Raw genomic sequence first — 23,240 nt, forward strand, 5'->3', positions numbered from 1 at the left:
AGACTATGAAATGAGAGGCCCTCCCTGCGCCCATGCTCCTCTGCTGTGCCTCACAGTGAAGCTGAAAGAAGCTGATATTGCCACTATGGCTGTGAGGCTTTCATGATAAGCATCAGTTTGATTTCAGAAGGAAAATGAGAAATGTCATTCAGGGATGAATGTTCTGTTCAACTTTACAGTGATCATTTTTTTTCTAATCATTCAATTAAAAAAAGAAAAAAAGCACCAGTGTTCTTATTGGAGAAGTTTTGCATTTCTCCGAGTTAAATTTTGGAAAGTTGTATTTTAAACTTTCTCTTATTTTCTGCCCTTTCACTCTCTTCCTACAATTACTAAAATGTCTTGTCTTTTTTTTTTTTTCCCCTGGTTTTAATTGATACAAAATTCACGGCTTTAACCAGATCTTCCAGGGGAAGATCCCCCAGAGAAGGAAATGGTACCCCACTCCAGTATTCTTGCCTGGAGAATCCCATGAACAGAGGAAGCTGGGGGGCTACATACAGTCCATGGGGTTGCAAAGACTCAGACATGACTGAGCGCCTGCTTGCTAGCACTACAACCATTTTAAAGTGTACAACTCAGTATTGCCTTTTAATACTGAGTTAAGCTTCTCTCCTAAAGTGACAATTGGCTAGTCTTTTACAAAGATATTAACTGGTTCTATTGAGCTGACATTACAATAATATTCCTGGTAAAACATTTACATTTAAATGAGGATATTGATACCTTAACTCAAAGAACTAACTCCATGCTTCCGTGACTCCCTGTCACTTATAGGATGTGGGTGAAATTTATTAGTGATACACAGAAAAATCTTCTTAGTCTGGCCCTTGCTCATTCAACCTTCGTTAGCTTTCTCTCCTCTTTTATACCATGAGCCCCAGGTGTGCTCAAATATTTGCACTTCCTCTGGTGAGCCACTTTTTTCATGCTTTTCTGTGTATTTTTGTCCTGTTTGGTGGATGCCTGTGTATCTTTCCTTGAGATGAAGTCCAAACATAAAGATGCCTTTTTCCCTAAGCAGAGTTTCCATTTTCCCTAAGCAGAGTTTCCATTTTCCCTAAGCAGAGTTGAAAGGTGGTACTCTCCTCATTCATTTTCTGCCTCTCTCTCTCTCCCATTCTCTAGGCAACTTTACATGCCCCTCCCCACATAACCTTTGCCATGTTGATTTGTAACCTTCAGTTCCTTTGCTGTTCCTAATAAGACTGTAAATGTTTTCAGCATAAGCATTGTTTACACCTCCACTGTTCAATGATCTTGAAATAGAGTAGATGCTCAAAAGCAGTTACTGAATGCAGGGGAAAAAAAAAAAAGACTAATGCTATTTAAGGATCTCCGGCAGACTGGTTAAGAACTTTTTTTTGGTGGAATGTACCTTTGGGCACCGTTCATGTGGATATCTACTCTAGTTAAAGTTACAGCTAATGAGCAATATTTGTCTTGAAATTATTGTAGGAGTAAGAAGCCAGAATGCTGATACCTCTGGAAATTTTTGAAACTCCCTGGAGAAAGATGCAAACTATTAATTAGATCTGTATCATGACAATATGTATTTTACAGGATTAATAAACCTGAACATTAATCCAGCCTGTTTTATTTTTGTGTCTTTTGAGCTTCAGCATAGAATTTATATTTGTAACACCTGCTGTTTTCATCCCAGGATAATAGACTGTTTAGCATTTTATCACTTTCAAAATATAGGAATTCACACTTTACCCACTCCTGGTTATTTGATATGGATCTCTTCCAAGGGTTCTTCAGAGATCATCCTGGAGCCTAGGCTAAACTACCAAGGCTGTGAGCTATCAAACCAGTATGTAAACTGCAAGTAAAATAAAGAGTTATTAGGATTATTGAAATGGAAAACAATAATGAAATGTTTGGGGTTGGGAGAGGGATGGGGAGCCAGAAGGAGGAAGGGAAAGAAAAAAGGAAAAAAAGAAAAAAACTAACTTTCTTTGTTTTTTTATTTTATTTTATTCTTTTTTGAAGGAGGGGTTAGTGATCCACTGGTTGAATTTTAGTTGCCTGACTAGGGGTGCTGAGTCCTAACTACTGGACTACCAGGGAATTCCCTATAATTTTCTTAAAATGCAAATTCTTCCTTGCCACAGTTCTCCAAGCAGAGCCTTCTTCATCTTAATTGACATGTGCTCACTGTCTCCTGCAATAAGATGTGAGGGCTCAGTTATCATATGTTCATGTGCCTACCAGTCATCTGGGGACTGGTTTAAAATGATGGGTTCTTGAAATCGTTACTTCAAAGAGCTATCTGTACTTGCATGTTCATTGCGGCATTGTTCACAGTAGCCAAGATCTGGAAACAAGGTAGGTATTCACCTAGGAAAGAACAGATGGAGAACATATGAAATGAGTGGAATATTATTTAGCCTTTAGAAAGAAGAAAATTCTGTCATTTGTGACAGCATGGGTAAATTTGGAGAGAGTTATGCTGAGATAAACTAGACAGAGAAAGATGAATGAATATCACCATATTCATCACCATATCACTTTAAGTGTGGAATAAAACAGAAAGTCAAACTCAGGAATCGAGTAAAATGGGGTTGCCAGGAGGTGGGAGGTGGATAGGAGAAATTGCTAAGTGGATGTAAGCTTTCAGTTGTATGACAGCAAAATAAAAGAAAGAAAGAAAATAAAACAAAGTAAAAAAAAAAAATGAAACACAAGCAAAATAAAATAACATGATAGATTTCTAGCTATCACCTCAATTTCTCTGGGATGCTAGTTAGTTTTTCTGTAGGTAATACTAGGAACTTTTTTTTAAGATCTTTTTTAAGTCTTTATTGAATGTGTTATAATGTTATTTCTATTTTACATTTGTGTTTTGGCCCTGAGGCATGTAGGATCTTAATTCCCCAACCAGGGATCGAACCCCCATTCCCTACATTGAAAAGCAAAGTCTTAACCATTGAACCACCAGGGAAGTCCTAGGAAGTTGTTGTTGTTGTTTTTTTAACACGGCCCAGATGATTCTGTTAGAGGTGGTCTAATAAACATACCACATTTTGAAAAACCCTCTGGCATCATCTCTTAGCATTCCTGTATTAATTTTTTTCTGCTGAAACAACGGTCAGGTATTAGTGCATTGTTTGTTGCAGATTGACAGTTTGGTTTGGCCTCAGCTGGATGGTTCTTTCACTGGTGTTGTCTGGACTCACTCCTAAACCTCCAGTCAGCTGGTGGCTCAGCTGGAGCAGGATGGTCAAAGTTCGCTTATGCACGTGACTAGTGTTCAGCAGGCTGTCAGTCAAAGGTGTCTCATGTCTCCTCCCTGTAGTCTTTGCAGCTTGGGCTTCTTCAGAGAGTGATCTCAAGATTCCCAAAAGCAAGAGAGGGCAAGTCGTAGTGTGCAAGCACATCCCAAGCCTCTGCTCATCCATCATTTTTGAATAGCTCATTGGCCAAAAAAAGTCATATGTCCAAATCTAGATTTGAGGGAAAACAAAATAAATCCCACTTTTTGGTGAAAAGCATAGCAATGTCACATTGCAAAGGATGGGAAGAATTACCAGGGCCATTTTGCCAACAATCTTCAATACTTAATATCTCAATAAATTGATATGTTAAATAGTGGTTGATGAAGTGAAGTTTATGAAGGATTTGCACTTTTGAGATATAAACTAATGAAAATGCAAATTTATCTTCCAAATAAAAGCCCTTCCACTGATTTTTTTTTTTTTTTTGAGTGCTGTATTGGTGGATTTGTGTACAGTGTGATGGGAATTGTCACAATTTTGGATAGACTCATGGACATTTGTAGACCTTTCTAAGGCAATCTGCCATGAATAACTTGGAAGGAAAAAAAAAGTACCATAGTTCTAGAGATATATGGAAAATTAGGTAAGTAGGACAAATGATGGTCTTTGTTTCACTGCTTTTTAGGAGGAGTGGTAAAGATATAGTCCCTTCCTGTCTAGATCCCAATCTTGGCCTTGCCATCCTTGAGTTGTTCACATTGGGAAAATAAATTTGTCTTTCCATACCTCATAATATTGTTGTGATTTTTAAATAAAATTATGTATGTCATAAGAGCTCATAAGGCATTAGCTATCACTATCATCATCATCGTCATTCTAATGTGGCCAGTATCCCATAACTCTCTTTACCCAAGGAATGGACAGTTATCTGTAGAATCTATATTCAGATAATTCCTTGCCTCTTCCAAATTCCGCAAACAACTAGAAGATTGGCCAAAACCTTTTATTCCATGAGGACAGGAGAGAATAAATGCCCACTTCTCTTCCTACTCTCTAACAGGACTCAGTGACTATATTCTCAAAAGCTGCTGTGGTAGCCAGTCTCCAGAATGGTCCCCAATGATCCTTGACTCATAGTATCCATCACTTTGTCTAAAAATCTGCCAAATTTGAATAAGGCTTATCTGTGTAACCAAAAAAGTATCGTGGAAGTGAAATGTAACTTCTGATGCTAGATCATAAAAGTTTCTGCAGTTTCTACCTTATTGTCTTGGGTCAGACAGCTGCTGTCTTGGGGAAAGCCCGCTGCTGTGTCAAGAGGCTACTTAAGCAAACCTATGGACATTTCCTTGTGTCAGGAACCTGGGGTCTCTTGTCAACAGCAGGTGTAAACTTGCCAAGCAGGTGAGTGAGCCAACTAGGAAATGGGTATTCCAGCTCCATCTAGCTTTGAGATGACTGAGTCCCCAGTGGACATCTTGACCGTGACCTCATGAGGGGCCTCATGCCCCAAGCTCTCAGCTGAGCAGCTCTCCAATTTCTGATCACAGAAACCATGAGAGAGAATAACTGTCTGCTGTTGCTTCAAGTCTCATAAGTTGTGGGGCAACTTGTTATGTGAAGGTAGATTACTGATACAGCAGTTCGATGTGGGGAGAGAGAGAAAGCACAGATGCACTGGCTGATGGAGAGAGAGAGACAGGAGAAGTACTAGAGGCAGAGGCTGGGGATTACCAAAGGGCAACCTCACCATGTTGCTCATGGGCATGGTCCTGGAGGCATTTTCTGGAAGAGAAGCAACAGAATCAAGTATGCCAAGTGCTTTGAAGTGCCTGGAGACCCTGCAGGGAATGGCACTGGGTAACCGGGAGGTCGTGCTTTTCCTCTTTATCATCTCTGCCATTAACTGGAGCGGAGCTCTTTGTGGGAAACATGCAAATTGCTTAAAATGGGGTTGAATTCCCTCCATCTCTCTTTAACTGGAAATATAATTGCAACTCTTTGCACATTGCTCTGATTTTTTTTAAATCCTGTCACGCTTTGTTGGCTCACTGCTTTTCATCTTACTGTTTATTAAAATAGCCTGAGTCCTCTTTGATGCTGAAAGCCCAAGTATGTGATTGGGAGCTATTGCCAAATTACAATTCATTTTTATTTGATACTAAGATTCTAGACTATTTGTTTTTAAGTTTTTGGTTTTTTTTTTCCAACTTTGGAGTTGGGGAGTGGGAGTAGGGAAGGGAGATAAGTAGGAAACAGTGAATGGTCAATGGGAACTCTGTCCTAGCCTCAGGAATCTGGCAGTTATTTTCAAAGCATTCCCATGAACATTTCCAATGCTCTCCTATGAGACTTAGTCCCTATATCCTTGACTAGTGGCAGGAGGTAGGATGAGCCATGAGCCATGATCCATGGATGAAGAACTATGTTATATATTCTTACTAGAGTGATTGACGATTTAACCACAGTATTGTTTAATTCTTTAGGGTGTTGGGTGAGCCGATCCTAATTTGTTTTAATTGATTTTGCAATGAAATTGAGATAGGCACTCTAGTCTTCCTAACAAAGTAATTTTGCTTTTAAGTCTATGCTGCAAACAGTGGGATGATGCCCAGGCAGAGATACTCCCTGAATGGTTTCCAAAAATAGCCCATATAGGGGGATTGCAGTTGAGAAGTGTATTAGTTTTCTTTGTGTCTTGACAAATTACTGTTCCCTTGGCTTCTTAAAAGAATAGAAATGTAATCTTTCTCAGTTCTGAAATTCAGAAGTACAGAATCAGTTTGATGATGCTGACATTAAGGTATGGGTGGACTTGCACTCTGACTGAATGCTCTAGGGGAAAGTCCATCCATTCTTTGTTTTCTTCAGCTCTGGGGGTTGCTGGCACTGACCATACCACTCCCATCTCTGTCCCCATGGTCACATTCTCTTTTCTATCTCTTAGTCTATGTCACTTTCCCCCTGTCTTCCTAATAGAGATGCATGTGATAGCATTTATAGCCAATTGGATAATCCAGAATAAGCTCACTATGTCACAATCCTTACCTCAATCATATCTGCCGAGACTTCTTTGCCAAATAAGGTAACATGTGCAGGTTCCAAGGATTACAGTCTGATAGCTTTGGAGCCATGCCTGAGCCTTCTGGCTTCCCTGGTGGCTCAAATGGTAAAGAATTTACCATCAATGCAGGAGACCCACGTTCAATCCGTGGGTCGGGAAGATGCCCTGGAGAAGGGAATCGCAACCCACAACCCACTCTCCAGGCAAGTTCTTGCCTGGAGAATTCCAGGCTCCAGAGGAGCCTGGTGGACTACAGTCCATGGGGTTGCAGAGAGTAGAACCCAACTGAGCAACTACACTCTCCTAAGCTTTCTACAAGAAGCCTCACATGCCTGGACGGGAGGGGAGTTTGGGGGAGAATGGATACATGTATATGTATGATGAGTCCCTTCACTGTCCACCTGAAATTATCATAATATTGTTAATTGGCTATACTCCAATACAAAATAAATTTTTTTCTTTTTTAATAAAAGAAGCCTTACATCATTTCATCCTAATCCAGACCTGTCAATCCCACTTCCGTTTTTCTCTGTCCCACTTCCGTTGAACTGTATCTCACTTCCAGTTTTTAGTGTACCACAGAAAGGAGAAATGGCTCCCCTCTTCTTTGGAAAAACTATCAGACAAACACATGAGATGGAAGAACTCTAGCAAAGGAGGAAGAAGTGACAAATAAAGTCCTGCCCAAACACACCGCCTCCCTAGTTTATGCTGTTTGCTGTAGAATCTGGCTCTGTTGAATGCCTTCTTTTGAAAGCCTCTCTTTTTACTTTGCAACATAGTTTTGGTTACCCATTCAAAATTGCCATCTCACATGTTGGAATCAAGACCTTGTCTGTCATCATTGTCCACTACAAAGTGTTATTAACCCTGGAGTGAATTCTCTGCTCCAAGCCCACTGTGGGGTCCTGCCATGGTGTGTGGACCTGAGATGAAAACCACTCAGTGTTATGGTTGGAGGGTAATAGACTCCTCTCACCCAGACTGCTAAGTCACTATAGGCCCTTTCACTCAGTAAATCTGTGCTGGGTCCTACCTTGCCCTTAGTGGGGGAAGGGAGAGTGGGAGTGAGAGGAGGATTGATTCTTTACTAAAATGCTGTACGTACTACTTGATGATAGAAAGCTGGGCAGTGGTTGGGGGATGGCTGTTTGAAATGATTGTGCGCTTGGTCTCTAAGGCAGCAATACACATGATCTCTGATCCAGAGACAGTACAGAGGATTCTTGGATTTGGGGAAAACTTGCACATGCAAATAATGAAGTTAGGCAAAACTTGAACCTGATGTCTTAATCGTTTCCTAGTCTAACTCCATCTGCCTCTCTTAGCCTACTTTTCATTCCTCCCACTGTCTTTTCCAGTTAAATTGGGCTACTCAGAATTCCCCAGGCTTCTCCTATCTGTAGCTTTGCAGAAATCACATTGCTCCTCTAAAATGTCACCCTACCCTCCTCTTCCCCTGGCCCTCCTCCATATCATGCCCTGCCAGGAGTCTCAGCTCTGCTCCGATTCTGCCAGTGCCGGGTCCGTAGGCACTGGAGCCCTGGATGCTCATGCTTCCTCATAATTTCTGTCAAATCTAAGCTTTGAAAAGCTCCTTCTTGGGTACCCTGCAGCTCTGGATTGCTTATATTTTTAATGTGTTTTACCTCTTGGACAAGAATGTTTGACTTTAAGATTGTGCATCTCATTCTCCTATCTCCTATCATTTCAAAAACCAGAATGCTTATTGTAAACAAGTAAAAAGAAGCTCATTTACCTCTTTGAAAGCTGGCAAAGCCACACACTAAGATGATGCTGTCAAGAACTCACCCTTCCCTTGTCTACCATTCTAATGAAGTGAACTGAAAGACGTTCAGTTGTGCCCAACTCTTTGAGACTCCATGATCCATAGCCCCCAGGCTCCTCTATCCTGGAATTCTCTAGGCAAGAATACTGGAGTGGGTAGCCATTCCCTTCTCCAGGGGATCTTCCTGACCCAGGGATCCAACCTGGGTCTCCTGCACTGCAGGCAGATTCTTTACCGTCTGAACCAAAAGGGAAGCCCACAATGCTGCCCTGACCACTTCCAACTAAAACTGCTGGTGGTCACCAAGTTATTGTGGGTGAGTGAAGGGATGAGAGAAGGCGAGTACAGAGAACCTATGAGAAAATAGGAAGGGCAAAGGGCCAGTGAGCAACCAGCGGTGGTGGGGGTCTCTGCAAAAAACTGCCAAGAACATCGTTGCTTGATGTTCAACTGAGTATTACTATAAAACAGCCTCCGTGCATGAGTGCTCACTCAGTCGTGTCCAATTCTTTGTGACCCCATGCACTAAATGGCCCACTAGGCATTCTTTCCAAGGAATTTTCCAGGCAAGAATACTGGATTGGGTTACCATTTACTACTCCAAAACATCCTCCAGCTCAGCACCAAACCTCTATTTAAGTCTATTTCACATGTGTCACATGTGAGTGTATCAGTGTGTGGAAGATAAAGAGACTGATTTTCATGTTTGAATCAGTTAAAGTGAACTTATGACTATGACTTTAACTTCCCTGATATTTCAGTTGGTAAAGAATCCGCCTGCAATGCAGTAGACTCCAGTTCAATTCCTGGGTCGGGAAGATCCCATGGAGAAGGGATAGGCTACCCACTCCAATATTCTTGAGCTTCCCTTGTGGCTCAGCTGGTAAAGAATCCGCCTGCAGTGCAGGAGACCTGGATTCGATCCCTGGGTTGGGAAAATCTCCTGGAGAAGGGAAAGGTTGCCCACTCCAGTATTCTGGTCTGAAGAATTCCATGGACTGTATAGTCCATGGGGACGCAAAGAGTTGGACACAACTAAGCGACTTTCACTTTCGCTTATGACTATGAGGCTTCCTACAAAAGTAAAAATGAAATAGTAAGCACTGAAAATATCTAGATAAGTGTGGGTTGGTGCTGTGAGTTTGTAGCCTGTCTTCTGTGGATCTCATGGGAATAGGAGACCTATGATGACAAAGAAATAAAGGAAAACAATAGAATGGGAAAGACTAGAGATTGCTTCAAGAAAATTAAAGATACCAAGGGAACATTTCATGCAAAGATGGATACAATAAGGGACAGAAATGGCATGGACCTAACAGAAGCAGAAGATATTAAGAAGAGGTGGCAAGAATACACAGAAGAACTATGCAAAAAAGATCTTAATGACCCAGATAACTATGATAGTGTGATCACTCACCTAGAGCCAGACATCCTGGAATGTGAAATCAAGAGGGTCTTAGGAAGCATCACTGCAAACAAAGTTAGTGGAGGTGATGGAATTCCAGTTGAGCTATTTCAAATCCTAAAAGATGATGCTCTGAAAGTGCTGCACTCAGTATGCCAGCAAATTTGGAAAACTCAGCATTGGCCACAGGACTGGAAAAGGTCAGTTTTCATTCCAATCCCAAAGAAAGGCAATGCCAAAGAATGCTCAAATGACTGCACAATTGTACTCATCTCACACGCCAGAAAAGTAATCTCAAAATTCTCCAAGCCAGGCTTCAACAATACATGAACCTTGAACTTCCAGATGATCAAGCTGGATTTGGAAAAGGCAGAGGAACCAGAGATCAAATTGCCAGCATCTGTTGGAACATCGAAAAAGCAAGAGAGTTCCAGAAAAACATCTACTTCTGCTTTATCGACTACGCCAAAGCCTTTGACTGTGTGGATCACATCAAACTGGAAAATTCTTAAAGATCTGGGAATACCAGACCACCTGACCAGCCCCCTGAGAAATTTGTTTGCAGGTCAAGAAGCAACAGTTGGAAATGGACATGGAACAGCACACTGGTTGCAAATCAAGAAAGGGGTATCATCAAGGCTGTATGTATCACCCTGCTTATTTAACTTCTATGCAGAGTACATCATGTGAAATGCCAGGCTGGATGAAGCACAAGCTGGAATCAAGATTGCCAGGAGAAATATCAATAACCTCAGATATGCAGATGACACCATGCTTATGACAGAAATTGAAGAACAACTAAAGAACCTCTTAATGAAAGTGAAAGAGGAGAGTAAAAAAGTTGGCTTAAAACTCAACATTAAGAAAACTAAGATCATGGCATTCATCACTTCATAGTAAATAGACGGGGAAACAATGGAAACAGTGAGATACCTTATTTTGGGGGGCTCCAAAATCACTGCAGATGTGACTGCAGTCATGAAATTAAAAGATGCTTGCTTCGTGGAAGAAAAGCTATGACAAACCTAGACAGCATATTAAAAAGCAGAGATGGTCTAGTCAAAGCAATGGTTTTTCCAGTAGTCATGTGTGGATGTGAGAGTTGGACTATAAAGAAAGCTGAGCGCCAAAGTACTGATGCTTTTGACCTGTGGTGTTGGAAAAGACTCTTGACAGTCCCTTGGACTGCAAGGAGATCCAACCAATCCATCCTAAAGGAAATCAGTCCTGGATATCCATTGGAAGGACTGATGCTGAAGCTGAAGCTCCAGTACTTTGGCCACCTGATGCGAAAAACTGACTCTGCAAAAGACCGTGATGCTGGGAAAGATTGGAGGCGGGAGCAAAAGGGGACGACAGAGGATGAGATGGCTGGATGGCATCACCGACTCTGTGGACATGAGTTTGAGTAAGCTCCAGGAGTTGGTGATGGACAGGGAAGCCTGGCGTGCTGCAGTCGTGAGGTCGCAGAGTCGGACATGACTGAGCGACTGAACTAACTGAAGGTGCCTGTGTGGTGGCTGCAGGAGATGGGAATGAAAGTGAAAGTGAAGCCGCTCAGTCATGTCCGACTCTTCGCGACCCCATGGACCGCAGCCCACCAGGCCCCTCCACCCATGGGACTTTCCAGGCAAGAGGACTGGAGTGGGGTGCCAGTGCCTTCTCCGAGATGGGAATAGAGGCTAGAAAGAGATGACCAGCAGGTGGCAGGAGCGCACACTGCATTGGGCTCTTTGAGGAGAGGTTTGCCTGGGGAAGTCCCTCCCAGCAAGTGTCTGGGGCAGCAACTCAGAAGAGGAGGAGAGTGAGGGAATTCCTGGGGACAGAGGAATCAGGAGAGCGTTTCCTGATGTGGTGAAGTGACGCAACAGCCTGAGAGAGTCTGGGTCAGCAGGCAGCTGTGGCTTGGGTTCTTTGTGATGGTGGGTTTATCTTATCTATGGCTAGTTGAGTATGCTCAGGATTCTTCTTACTGTATGACCATTTATGTGATAGATGCTGCTTATATCTAAAAAGGAAACAAAACTGAGGTCTATCAACTAGTCTGTGGCAGACAATTTACAAGACACATCTCTATGGTTTTTTTCTAAAGCGTTTTGTAAATTTTTATTGAAGTATAGTTGCTTTACAAAATTGTGTTAATTTCAGGGGTATAGCACAGTGATTCAATCTTATTATAGGTTATGTTTTATTGTAGGTTATTGCAAGTTCGCTGTGTTATACAGTAGATCCTTGTTGTTTATCTATTTTATATATAGTAGTTTACATCTGTTAATTCTATATCCCTAACTTGTCCCTCCCCCTTCTCTCTTCCTTTTGGTAACCATAAGTTTGTTTTCTAGGTCTGTGAGTCTGCCTGTGTTTTGGATATACATTAATTTGCATTAACATTATTATCATTATTATTTTTACATTTGACATGTAAGTGATATCATAAGGTATTTGCCTGTGTCTGACATTTCATTAAGCATAATATTCTCTTGGTCTGTTCATGTTGCTGCAAATAGTAATATTTGCATTTTGTGTGTGTGTGTGTGTGTGTGTATCACATCTTCTTAATCCAATCTTTAGCACTTGGGTTGATTTCATGTCTTTGCTATTGTGAATAGCGCTGCTACAAACGTTGAGGTACATTTATCTTTTCAAATTAGTATTTTTGCTATTTCTGGGTATATATTGGGGAATGGAATTGCTGGGTAATATAGTAGTTTTATTTTATTTTATTTTATTTTTTTAAGGAAACTTCATATTGTTTTCCATAGTGATGCTGCATTAATTTGCAGTTCCCACCAACAGTGTTATGAAGGTTCTCCTTTTCCCCACATTCTCTCCAGAATTTGTTATTTATAAACTTTCTGATGATAGCCATTCTGACTGCTATAAGTTGATACCTCATTGTCGTTTTGATTTGCATTTCAATAAAAGTTAGCAATGTTGAACATCTTTTGATGTGCATGTTAGTCATTGTTTGTCTTCTTTGGAAAATGTTTATTTAGGTGTTCCACCCGTCTTGACTGAATTATTTTTGATATTGAGTTGTATGAGCTGTTTGTGCAGTTTGGGTATTAATCCCTTGTTGTTCACATTATTTGCAATTTGTTGTTATTTTTCAACTGCTAAGTCTTAAGTGTCCAACTCTTTGTTACTCCATGGACTGCAGCATGCCAGGTTCCTCTGTCCTCTACTCTCTCCCAGAGTTTGCCCGAATTCATGGCCATTGAGTCAGTGATACTATCTAGCCATTTCATCCTCTGCCACCCACTTCTCCTTTTTTCTTAAATTTTTCCCAGCATCAAAATATTTTCCAGTGAGTCAGTTCTTCACATCAGATGACCAAACTATTGGAGCTTCAGCTTCAGCAACAGTCCTTCCAATGAATATTCAGGGTTGGTTGGTTGTATGTTGGTGCAGCATGGTGGCTTTTGATATGTTCTCAGTCTCAACTCAGAGCATAGTAGTCACAGGCAAGAGTTCTGGCAATTGGACCAGATTCTGATTTGAACTTCCCAACTTCCTATTTTGTTTTTTTTCAATTTACTTCTCTCTTGTATCTCATTTTCTTCAATTGCAAAATGAGGAATATCTACCTCCTAGAGTTGTGTAAATATTAAGGGACATATCACATTATAACTTGCTTAGCAAAGTGTATAGCACATGCTGTTATTGTTGTTCGGTCACTCAGTCATGTCCGACTCTTTGCAATCCCATGGACTGCAGCATGCCAGGCCTCTCTGTCTCTCACCATCTCCCAAAGTTTGCCCAAGTTCATGTCCATTGCATCAGTCTTGCCATCCAGCCATCTCATCCTCTGACATCCCCTTTTCCTTCTGCCCTCAGTCTTTCCCAGCATCAGGGGCTTTTCCAATGAGTTGACTGTTCGTGTCAGATGACCAAAATACTGGAGTCTCAACTTTAGCATCAGTCCTTCCAAAGAGTATTCAGGGTTGCTTTCCATTAAGATTGACTGGTTTGATCTCCAAGGGACTTCTAGGAGCCTTCTCCAGCACCACAGTTCGAAGGCATGAATTCTTCGGCATTCTGCTTTCTTTACACATCAGTCAGTTCAGTCGCTCAGTTGTGTCTGACTCTTTGCAACCCCATGGACTGCAGCATGCCATGATGGAGAGCATGCCTGTCCATTACTAACTCCCGGAGCTTGCTCAAACTCATGTCCATCGAGTCAGTGATGCCATCCAACCATCTCATCCTCTGTCTCCTCCTGCCTTCAGTCTTTCCTAGCATCAGGGTCATTTCCAATGAGTTAGATCTTCGAATCAGGTGGCCAAAGTATTGCAGTTTCAGCTTCAGCATCAGTCCTTCCAATGGATATTCAGGACTTATTTCCTTTAGGATAGACTGGTTGGATCTCCTTGCAGTCCAAGGGACTGTCAAGAGGCTTTTCCAACACCACAGTCCAAAAGCATCAATTCTTCAGCACTCAGCTTTCTTTATAGTCCAAGTCTCACATCCATACATGACTATTGGAAGAACCATAGCTCTGACTAGTATAGCCCATAGCTCTCAAAAAATTAACCAATATAAAAATAGTAGGTATAAGTTGTTTTCTGCTGAATCCACCTGTATATTAGGCCAGCACTCTTTATATGCTTCACTGATCATGCAGTGTATATTCATCGTCAGTTCTGTACATTGCATGGCCAAAGACCTATGGGAAAGGAGCACTAGGTTGCTTAAAGAGTTGGGTTTCCACTAAATTATCATTTACTTAAAGACAATAAGAAATAGAAACGAGCATTTCTCTGTTTCTTTACTGTGTTTGGGTCCCTGATAAGAAACCATCAAGCCCTCATTTAAAATGGTCTCAATGCCACAAAGTACTTCCCATCCTTAAAAAGAAAATTTGCAGGTAATTACTGAGGACCTCTTTCTTGCTCAGTCCTATACAAGATTAGGGAATGGAGGTGTGCTCCCAGGAAAGCAGGGTTTCCCTGCTCCTCAGTTTACCCATGGACTTTTCAGTTTCAAACTGAATTCCAGTTCACATCCTTTTTTTTTTTTTTTTTTTTCTTAATCATAGCATCTGTAGACTTGTTTAGCAGATCCCACTTTGTCCCTCCCTCTCAATACTTCTGAGTTGGATCCTATTTATCTCAGCATTCTGCTAAAAAAAAAAAAAAAGAATGAAAGAGCCCTACAACCAACTGAACATCCTCTTCCTAAGGCAAGTATGCAGCTCTTCTAGGTTGCAGAATTCACAGCAAGGAAACAGATAAGCTTGATAATGCTTAGAAAGCTTGATAATGCTAAGTGTTGGAGAGGATTTAGAGCCCTTGCAGGACATTTGGTCATGTCTAAAACATCCATAAGAGATTTATAGCAATAAGACATTCAATCCACACCAGGAGTTCCTTGATATTTAGTCCTGTCCAAAACCATTTGGCATGGACCAAGTATGTTCATGGATATTTTGGATAGGACCAAATTTAATTTGGCATGTCAAGATATTTCCTGGACCAGATGTCTTATGAACATTTTGGAAAGGATCAAATGTCTGCTAACCTATAGAACAACTGTAGCTCTCACACATTTCTACAAGGAATGTAAAATGGTACAACCACCTTAGAAAAGAGTTTGGAAGGTTCTCTTTTAAACTTTATCTACCATACAAGCTAGCAATGGCATTTCTTGAATTCTACTCAAGTAGAATGAAAACTATATATATATATACAAAGACTTATGCACTAATTTTCTTAGCACTTTTGTTCATAATAGCTCCAAATCAGAAACAACCCATGTCTATCAACTAATGTTAATGAGTGAACAAATTATAATGTATTCATCAGTTGGAATACTACTCAAACAAAAAATACTGAGTCATACAACTAAACAGACGAATCTCAATATTTTGCTTATCTAAACAAGCCAGCCTCAAAAGGATGCAAACTGTATTATGTATATAAAATGTAAAAGAATATTCCAAACTAACATACAGTTACTGCAAGTAAGTTAGTGATTGCCTGGCAGCTGGGAATGAAAGAAACATTGACTGAGATGAGGCACATGGGAGCTTTTCGGGGTGATGTAAATGTTCTAGATTCTGGTTGTGATGATAGTTACAACGACATGCACATTTTTCAGAACTTTTTAGTATACACTTAAAATGGGTACAGTATATAACTTTCTATCATAGTATATATTTTATATTTTATTGTATGTAAAAAATGTGTCTATAGTATGTAAAATGAAGATTTCAAAAGTAAAAGATACAGAAAGATTTAAATTGTCACAAATCAAATTTATCCAGGTACGTGACTGCATTGCTGATGAATCTATTAAATGTTTTGTTTTTGTCATTTAGTCAGTACGTCATGTCCAACTCTTTGTGATCCCATGGACTGTAGTCTGCCAGGCTCCTTTGTCTGTGGGCTTTCCCAGGCAAGAATACTCGAGTGGGTTGTCATGCCCTCCTTCAGGGGATCTTTCCAACCCAGGGATTCAACCCAGGTCTCCCGCATTGCAGGCAGGTTCTTTACCATCTGAATCACCAGGGAAGTCCATTAAATGTTTACTAAGCACATTTATTCATTTGCTCAGTCAATTATTTATTTGACCATTCATTAAGCACTGACCGCATGCTACCTCAAGTGCTGACTATGTAGCCCACAGAGATTAAAGGTGACTTTGTAGCCACAACCCATTTGCAGTTTTAACAATTAGACCAATGTGAAAATAGTTGCCATGGAGGAGTTTAGCTGGGAGAATCAGTGATAGTCCCTGGGATGAGGTGGTATTTGATCTAAGGCCTGGAAGGAGAAGAGGGTGTGGATGCTTTAGGCAGAGGGGATAACATATGCAGAGCCATGGCAAGGGTGGTTCTTAGGTCTGAAGTGAAGACGGTAGATGTGTGAATGGTGACCGGTGAGGAGCAGAAAAGCAGGCATGGGTCATGGGCCATGTCAGGAAGGCCTTCAGGGAGTTGCCTATTTTCTGTTTGCAGTAAATGAAGCCCTGTAAGCAGGAGAGTGGCATGCGGAGTAGGACAGTCATGCCCGTCTCACTGTGCTGTGTTGACTGAATGGGATCCAGGATTTGAGAAGAGAGACCAGTTAGGGAATTATTGAAGTATTCTAGTGCAGGTGGCAGGAATGGCCTCTTTTCACTCTTCGTCTGTGTAACAAATGTCTTCCAGCTCCACCCGCGGTTACCTTTCTGTGTTGTTTAGTTTTTGTTTATAGTGTGTGTTTAGTTTGGCCAAGGGTGTTTGGTGCGCACCCCTTCTTTCCAGGGCTTCCTGAAGCATGTCCTATCTCAACCTCCTTTCCCTTAGATCTTTCCCGAAAACAAGCAAACAAACAAAAAAACACAAGCTAGGGAGATGACATGGTTTTCTTTTAGGTTCTTTAGGAAATGTGAGTCCTATTTGATTTCACCTCTGAAAGCAGTGCTGCCATGGATGATTTCCTCCACTGATGCAATGAAGCCAAGATTCTGTGTCAGCCTCAAAAGAGCATTTACAATAGAAAGTGTACAGACTCTCTCATTGATGAATATTTACTGAGTGTCTGTTCTGTGTCTCAGCCTCTGTGAGGAGCTGGTGAGTTGGCTAGGTAGCTTGATGGATGACTCAACACCTCTCTCAGCCCCTACTCCTTGCTGAACAAGAGTGCAATCCCCACCCCCTTGTTCTCTGTACAAAGGTCTGTGGAGATACCTGGACATATAAAAGGTAGTCTCTACCCACACCTTACTTATAATTCTGAAGGAAAGGAAACTGGCTACAAGGTAAGGCAGAATGGGAAGCACAATTGAAAGAGATAGAGGAAGGTTGGTGCAGTATTTTAAGTGACGGGGAACTCTCCCCCCATCCCCTCCAACAGAGTATTTACACGGATGTGGCTGTTCCATGCAGAAAAAAATTCCCCTAGAGATCATGTAAACACTAACTATGAGTCAGGGACTCTATTATGTGCTAGAAACACCAATTTGAAGGATAGCAGCCCCCACTCAGTTGTGTCCAACTCTTTGCGACCCTATAGCCTGCCAGGCTCCTCTGTCCATGGGATACTTCAGGCAAGAATACTGGAGTGGGTTGCCATTACCTTCTCCTATGGAATTTTGGAATTTTCCCTGCTCTGGGATTGAGCCTGTGTCCCCTGCATTGGCAGGCCAGATTCTCAACCCCTGGACTACCAGGGAAGTCCAAAATGATGATTTTTAGAAGAGCCCTACGTGTCATTGGGCCTTTGTAAATAAACATTCCAGGTAAACTTAAAGATTCAGACATGGAGACCTTTAAAAAAAAAAAAAGCAAAGTTGGAGTACTTAACTACCTGACTTTAAAACTTACTTCGAAGTTGCAATAGTCAATGTATGATGTTGGTGAAAAAAGAGACAAATAGATCAACAAAAGAGTATAGAGAACTGAGAAGACCCACATATATTTGGTCAAATTATTTTCAACAGGGATACCAAAACAATTCAACAGGGAAACAACCTTGACCCTGACCTTACTTTATCCATGTGCAGAAATTGATTTGAAGTGAACTGTAACCCTAAACTTAAAAGATAAAAACTATACAGTTAGTTAGTAGTTAGTTACTACTGCAAATTTAGCAGTTAGTATTGAAGAAGAGCTTTGTGACATTAGAATAAGCAAAGTTTCTTTTAGAGATAAGTCAAAGAGCATGAACCAGAAAGGGTATTTGAAACTTCCCCATTTGGAGAAAATTTGTATTGGGAACCCTCTAGATAAATTATTTCATTTGGAGACCTGGTTCCTTGACTCACCTTCTGTTCCACCTGTTCAAACATACTAAAGTCACATGTGTGGCCCCAAGGAATCTTGTTTTAAAAGAAGACAATTTCAACACTGAAGACAAATCAAACACAAACCTCCATGAATTTCTGAAGTTTAATCTCTGGTATCTAGTATCAAGCTGTGTTATAATGAAAATGTCTGAGATCAAGACACTGCAATCTAGTTGTGATATACACTGTCAAAGATAAACCACTCAGAGGCGCGCACACACCCTGTTACAGAAGAAGAAGGACACGCCTGCCATGCTGCAGTTACACAGAACGTATTTTATATGTAGAACCAGTTCTAGAAACACGTTAGAGGAAAGAGGCAATAAAAACAGTACATTAATATTTTAAATCTTGGTTAAAAAAAAAGCGTGGCCGGGTGAGGAGCAAATGCTTAAAGAACTTCCCTTTAATAAAAATGACATTCTTGGTTATATGACCCGCAGCAAATCGGCTTCAGCTGCGTTTTTATTTACCAATTTGTGTTTGGTGTTGTCACTAGGAGATGCTCCCCTATTCCACTTTATGGCAGCTTTTACATAAATTGCAAGCACGATTGGGATGTAAAACTGTCAATTCCCAGCAGCTCATAAACTAATGAATTTAAATTTTAATCGGGGGATTTTAAAACATGTGGGGGCTGCTTTCATTATCTGATGGCGTGTATCTCCAACGATAAGTGGCAATCTATAAACGCTGAGGATGGCTCCCTTCAGAAACTTGTGATAAGAAAATTCTCTCTCCTCTCTCCCTCCCTTTTTCTTTCTCACATTGTTCATTTCCTTTAAAATATCAAACTCCAGTGAATTTCACCTTTGCAAAAGGCATGACATAAGTTGTTTTTAAAATTGATCTGAACCAGAGAGATTTTATTCCCTCCCATAAATCTCTTTCCTACTCCCCTTTATAGCTTTACTGCCACTCAGGTCTTTCCTCTGTTCTTCATCCAGATCATTACTCCTCTAAGACAGACAGACAGACAGACAGACACACACACACACACACACACACACACTTATACATTCGCACATGCACACACTCACCTTTGAGAAACATCAACATAACCAGGTAGCCTATATAGAAGCATTTTTCTAGCAAAGGAAATAAATGTTAAGTTCCTATTTAAAAATCTAATAGGTCCTTGCTAGATTTTAAATCAACTAGTCTTACTGACAATGGTTAAGGAGGAAAAAAACAAAAAACACTAACCAGTCGAATACCATCAATCTGATGGTCAGAAAAATGCGTTGTCTCTTTTTTTTCTCTGTCTGGCATTCAGTTCAGTTCAGTCGCTTAGTTGTGATATACTCAGTCTGACTCTCTGCGACCCCATGGATTGCAGCATGCCAGGCTTCCCTGTCCATCACCAGCTTCCAGAGCTTGCTCAAACTCATGTCCATCAAGTCAGTGATGCCATCTAACCATCTCATCCTCTGTTGTCCCCTTCTCCTCCTGCCTTCAATCTTTCCCAGCATCAGGATCTTTTATAATGAGATAGTTCTCTTTTCTAATGAGACAGTTTATTCTTCTAATGAGACATACTTTTAGGTGGCCAAAAGTATTGGAGCTTCAGCTTTAGCATCAGCCCTTCCGATGAATATTCAGGACTGATTTCCTTTAATATTGACTGGTTTGATCTCCTTGCATTCCAACGGACTCTCAAGAGTCTTCTCCAAAAGCACAGTTCAAAAACATCAATTCTTCAGTGTTCAGTTTTCTTTATATCCAACTCTCACATCCATACATCGCCACTGGAAAAACCATAGCTTTGGCTATATGGACCTTGTCAACAAAGTAATGTCTCTGCTTTCTAATATGCTGTCCAGATTGGTCATAGCTTTTCTTCCAAGGAGCAAGCATCTTTTAATTTCATGGCTGCAGTCACGATCTGCAGTGATTTTGGAGCCCAAGAAAATGAAGTCTGTCACTGTTTCCACTGTTTCCCCATCTATTTGCCATGAAGTGATGGGACCAGATGTCATGATCTTCATTTTATGAATGTTGAGTTTTAAGCCAGCTATTTCACTGTCCTTTCACTTTCATCAAGAGGCTCTTTAGTTCCTCTTCACTTTTTGCCATAACGATGGTGTCATCTGCATATCTGAGGCTATTGATGTTTCACCTGGTAATCTTGATTCCAGCTTGTGCTTCATCCAGTCTGGCATTTCACATGATGTATTCTGCATGTACGGAGAAGGCAATGGCAACCCATTCCAGTACTCTTGCCTGGAAAATCCCATGAACGGAGGAGCCTGGTAGGCTGCGGTCCATGGAGTCACAAAGAGTCGGACACGACTGAGCGACTTCACTTTCACTTTTCACTTTCATGCATTGGAGAAGGAAATGACAACCCACTCCAGTGTTCTTGCCTGGAGAATCCCAGGGATGGGGGAGCCTGGTGGGCTGCCGTCTATGGGGTCGCACAGAGTCGGACACGACTGACACGACTTAGTAGCAGCAGCAGCAGCATTCTGCATGTAAGTTAAATAAGCAGGTGATAATATACAGCCTTGATGTACTCCTTTCTCAATTTTGAAACAGTCCCTTGTTCCCTGTCCAGTTCTAGCTGTTGCTTCTTGACTGCATAGAGATTTCTCTGGCACTACTTGCTTCTATATTCCTATTCCTTCTGGAACAACCAAAGGATTTCAGAGAGATACAAGAAACAAACTACATGAGGTTTTCATTTAGTCCAGTGTCTGGTTTTCTTTGTGATTATATTGCTGCTTTGGTGTTTTGGGGATCTAGAGCTAGGATTTAGGTATGTTTCTCTTGAAGCTTTCAATGGATGGTTGGTGTGAAGATTTAGTGTAAGTATGAAACCAAATCAGGGCTTCCCTAGTGGCTTAGATGGAAAGAATCTGCCTACGATGCAGGAGACCGGGATTCAATTCCTGGGTCTGGAAGATCCCCTGGGGTAGATTTCCAGCCCACTCCAGTAGTCTTGTCTGGAGAATCCCATGGGTGATAGGTCTTTGGCGCTCTGGGTCACAGCTGTGTACAGAAGAGAGATAGAATCAGTGGTGTTTCTGTAGTTAACTGTAGGGAGCAGGACTAGACAGAAGCTAGGGGTTGGAAATTTCCAAGTACCTTTGAACAGTTTGTCTGGAGGAACAAGCAAAGTCAGAGAAGCACAAAAGAAACAAAAAGTACTTGAATTTTCTCATTTTCATTAAGGATGCTCCTGAAAAGTCATGCTTGGGAGCTCTGTCAGAGTCACCAGCCCTGCCAGAATGTTCTATTTCCTTGCATGTATAATTCAATGTGATATTGTTAGAGCAAGGGACCGGCGCCTTCTCACTTCCTATGTTAGACTAGGTTTCTTTACCAAAATCTTCACTGTATTTTTTTATTGTGGGTAAAAGGCAATATGTTTATGAATTTTTAATATTCCTGTCAAGATCTTACAAGAAGATATTAGTTTGCGAGGTATATAGGGATGCTAACAGTTGGGTGGAAAGTGGATCATAATCTCAAAATAGTAAATGCTAGCTCAGTGACTTTCCCACAGAGAGGTAATGTATCTTGGTGAGACAAGAGAGTATTTGTGGAAGAGGGTTTATTTGCAGCTTTCCACTTGTTCCCTTCTCCTGCACCAACCCAATCTCCTGGGCTCTCCTTAAATCATGTCTGTAAATACCTCCTCAGGTAGACCCTGTTACCACAAGCAAGATGAAGCCCTCTGTCTTTGCCCTTAATCTATGGTTTGTAATGGGGTTTAGGAGCAAGCCAGAAGGGAACAGCAGGAAATATTGAGAGGTAGACATGGGGAAATGGAAGAAATAAAATCACAAAACCAGAAAGCACCTTTGTGAAGCTCTCAGGTTTCATTTCTACCGATAGATTACCTTGGATATACGTGGGAGGAGTCTCTCATGAAAAGGCAGAGGGCTTCCTCCTTGTGTCAGTTTTGCTCAATATTTTTATTAATGACTTAGATTAAAGAGAAAGAAAAAAAAAAGATGAGGTAGAGAAGGGGTGAGGTTGAGTAAATCTACATGGGGCGAAGAACTGGCAGAGAGAAGTCATGGAACGAGCACCGAGTTCAAGAGATTTTGATGGGCCATGTAGACCTACAGTTAAACTTAAGAGGAAAAAGTAGCTCTTTGTGTAGGTATTTTCAAATCACCTTTGTATGCAGAGGTTTATGAATATCTGACTTGAAATCAATGGTTTTAAATCCTTCCCAGAGTTTTTAGTTTGTTGCATGTGATATAAACCAATAGTGCCATACTGCTATCTGAAAAAGCAATATTCCAGAGTGCCCTGGTGGTCTACTGGTTAGGATTCAGCACTTCCACTGCCATGGCCTGGGTTCAACTTCTCAGGGAACTGAATCCCACAAGCTGCATGGTACAGGCAAAAGAAAAGTAAAAAAGCAATGTTTACTTGATAAGTGAATGTGACCCAGATGTCACACAGACTCTGGCATTAGTGAACACTCAAAAGCATCTTTCCACCAAATGAATGAATGAATTTAAAGAAAAATAAGTGTTTCCTGGTTTTCCAAAAGTAGGACCCACACATTTAGAAGGACAGAGTTCCTTCTCTCTACAGGGGAGACCTAGGCTTGGGCTTCCCTGGTGACTCAGATGGTAAAGAATCCACCTGCATTCAGGAGACCTGGCTTCAGTCCCTGTGTCAGGAAAATGCCCTGGAGAAGGTGGTTACCCACTCCAGTATTCTTGCCTGGGGAGTCCCATGGACAGAAGAGCCTGGTGGACAATAGTCCACTGTGTCACAAAAAGTTGGACCTGATTGAGCGACTAACATATGCAGGTTTGTTCTAAATAATCCCAAAGCACACAGACACACACGCTTCTATTTGTGCTGATCTGAACATTTTTAGGAAGTGAAATGCTCAGGAGTAATAAACAGGTTAATGAGATGGTAACATCAGGGTCATTAAAAACCCAATTAACTTGATCCAGACATTTGGTTGCACACTTGATTCTAGACATTCCCTTGTGATATGTGAAATCGTAAGTTGGGAGG

At 41.1% G+C, this 23,240-nt stretch overlaps 1 protein-coding gene across 5 annotated transcripts in view; it reads left to right on the forward strand.

Moving 5' to 3' along the window:
• The window catches only part of CTNNA2 (catenin alpha 2), a 1,323,879-nt gene that overhangs the window by 694,944 nt on the left and 605,695 nt on the right, over nucleotides 1–23,240 (forward strand). The gene's annotated exons all lie outside the window — the stretch shown is intronic.

This window comes from Cervus elaphus, chromosome 11 (assembly GCF_910594005.1).
Source record: "Cervus elaphus chromosome 11, mCerEla1.1, whole genome shotgun sequence".
NCBI lineage: Eukaryota > Metazoa > Chordata > Mammalia > Artiodactyla > Cervidae > Cervus > Cervus elaphus.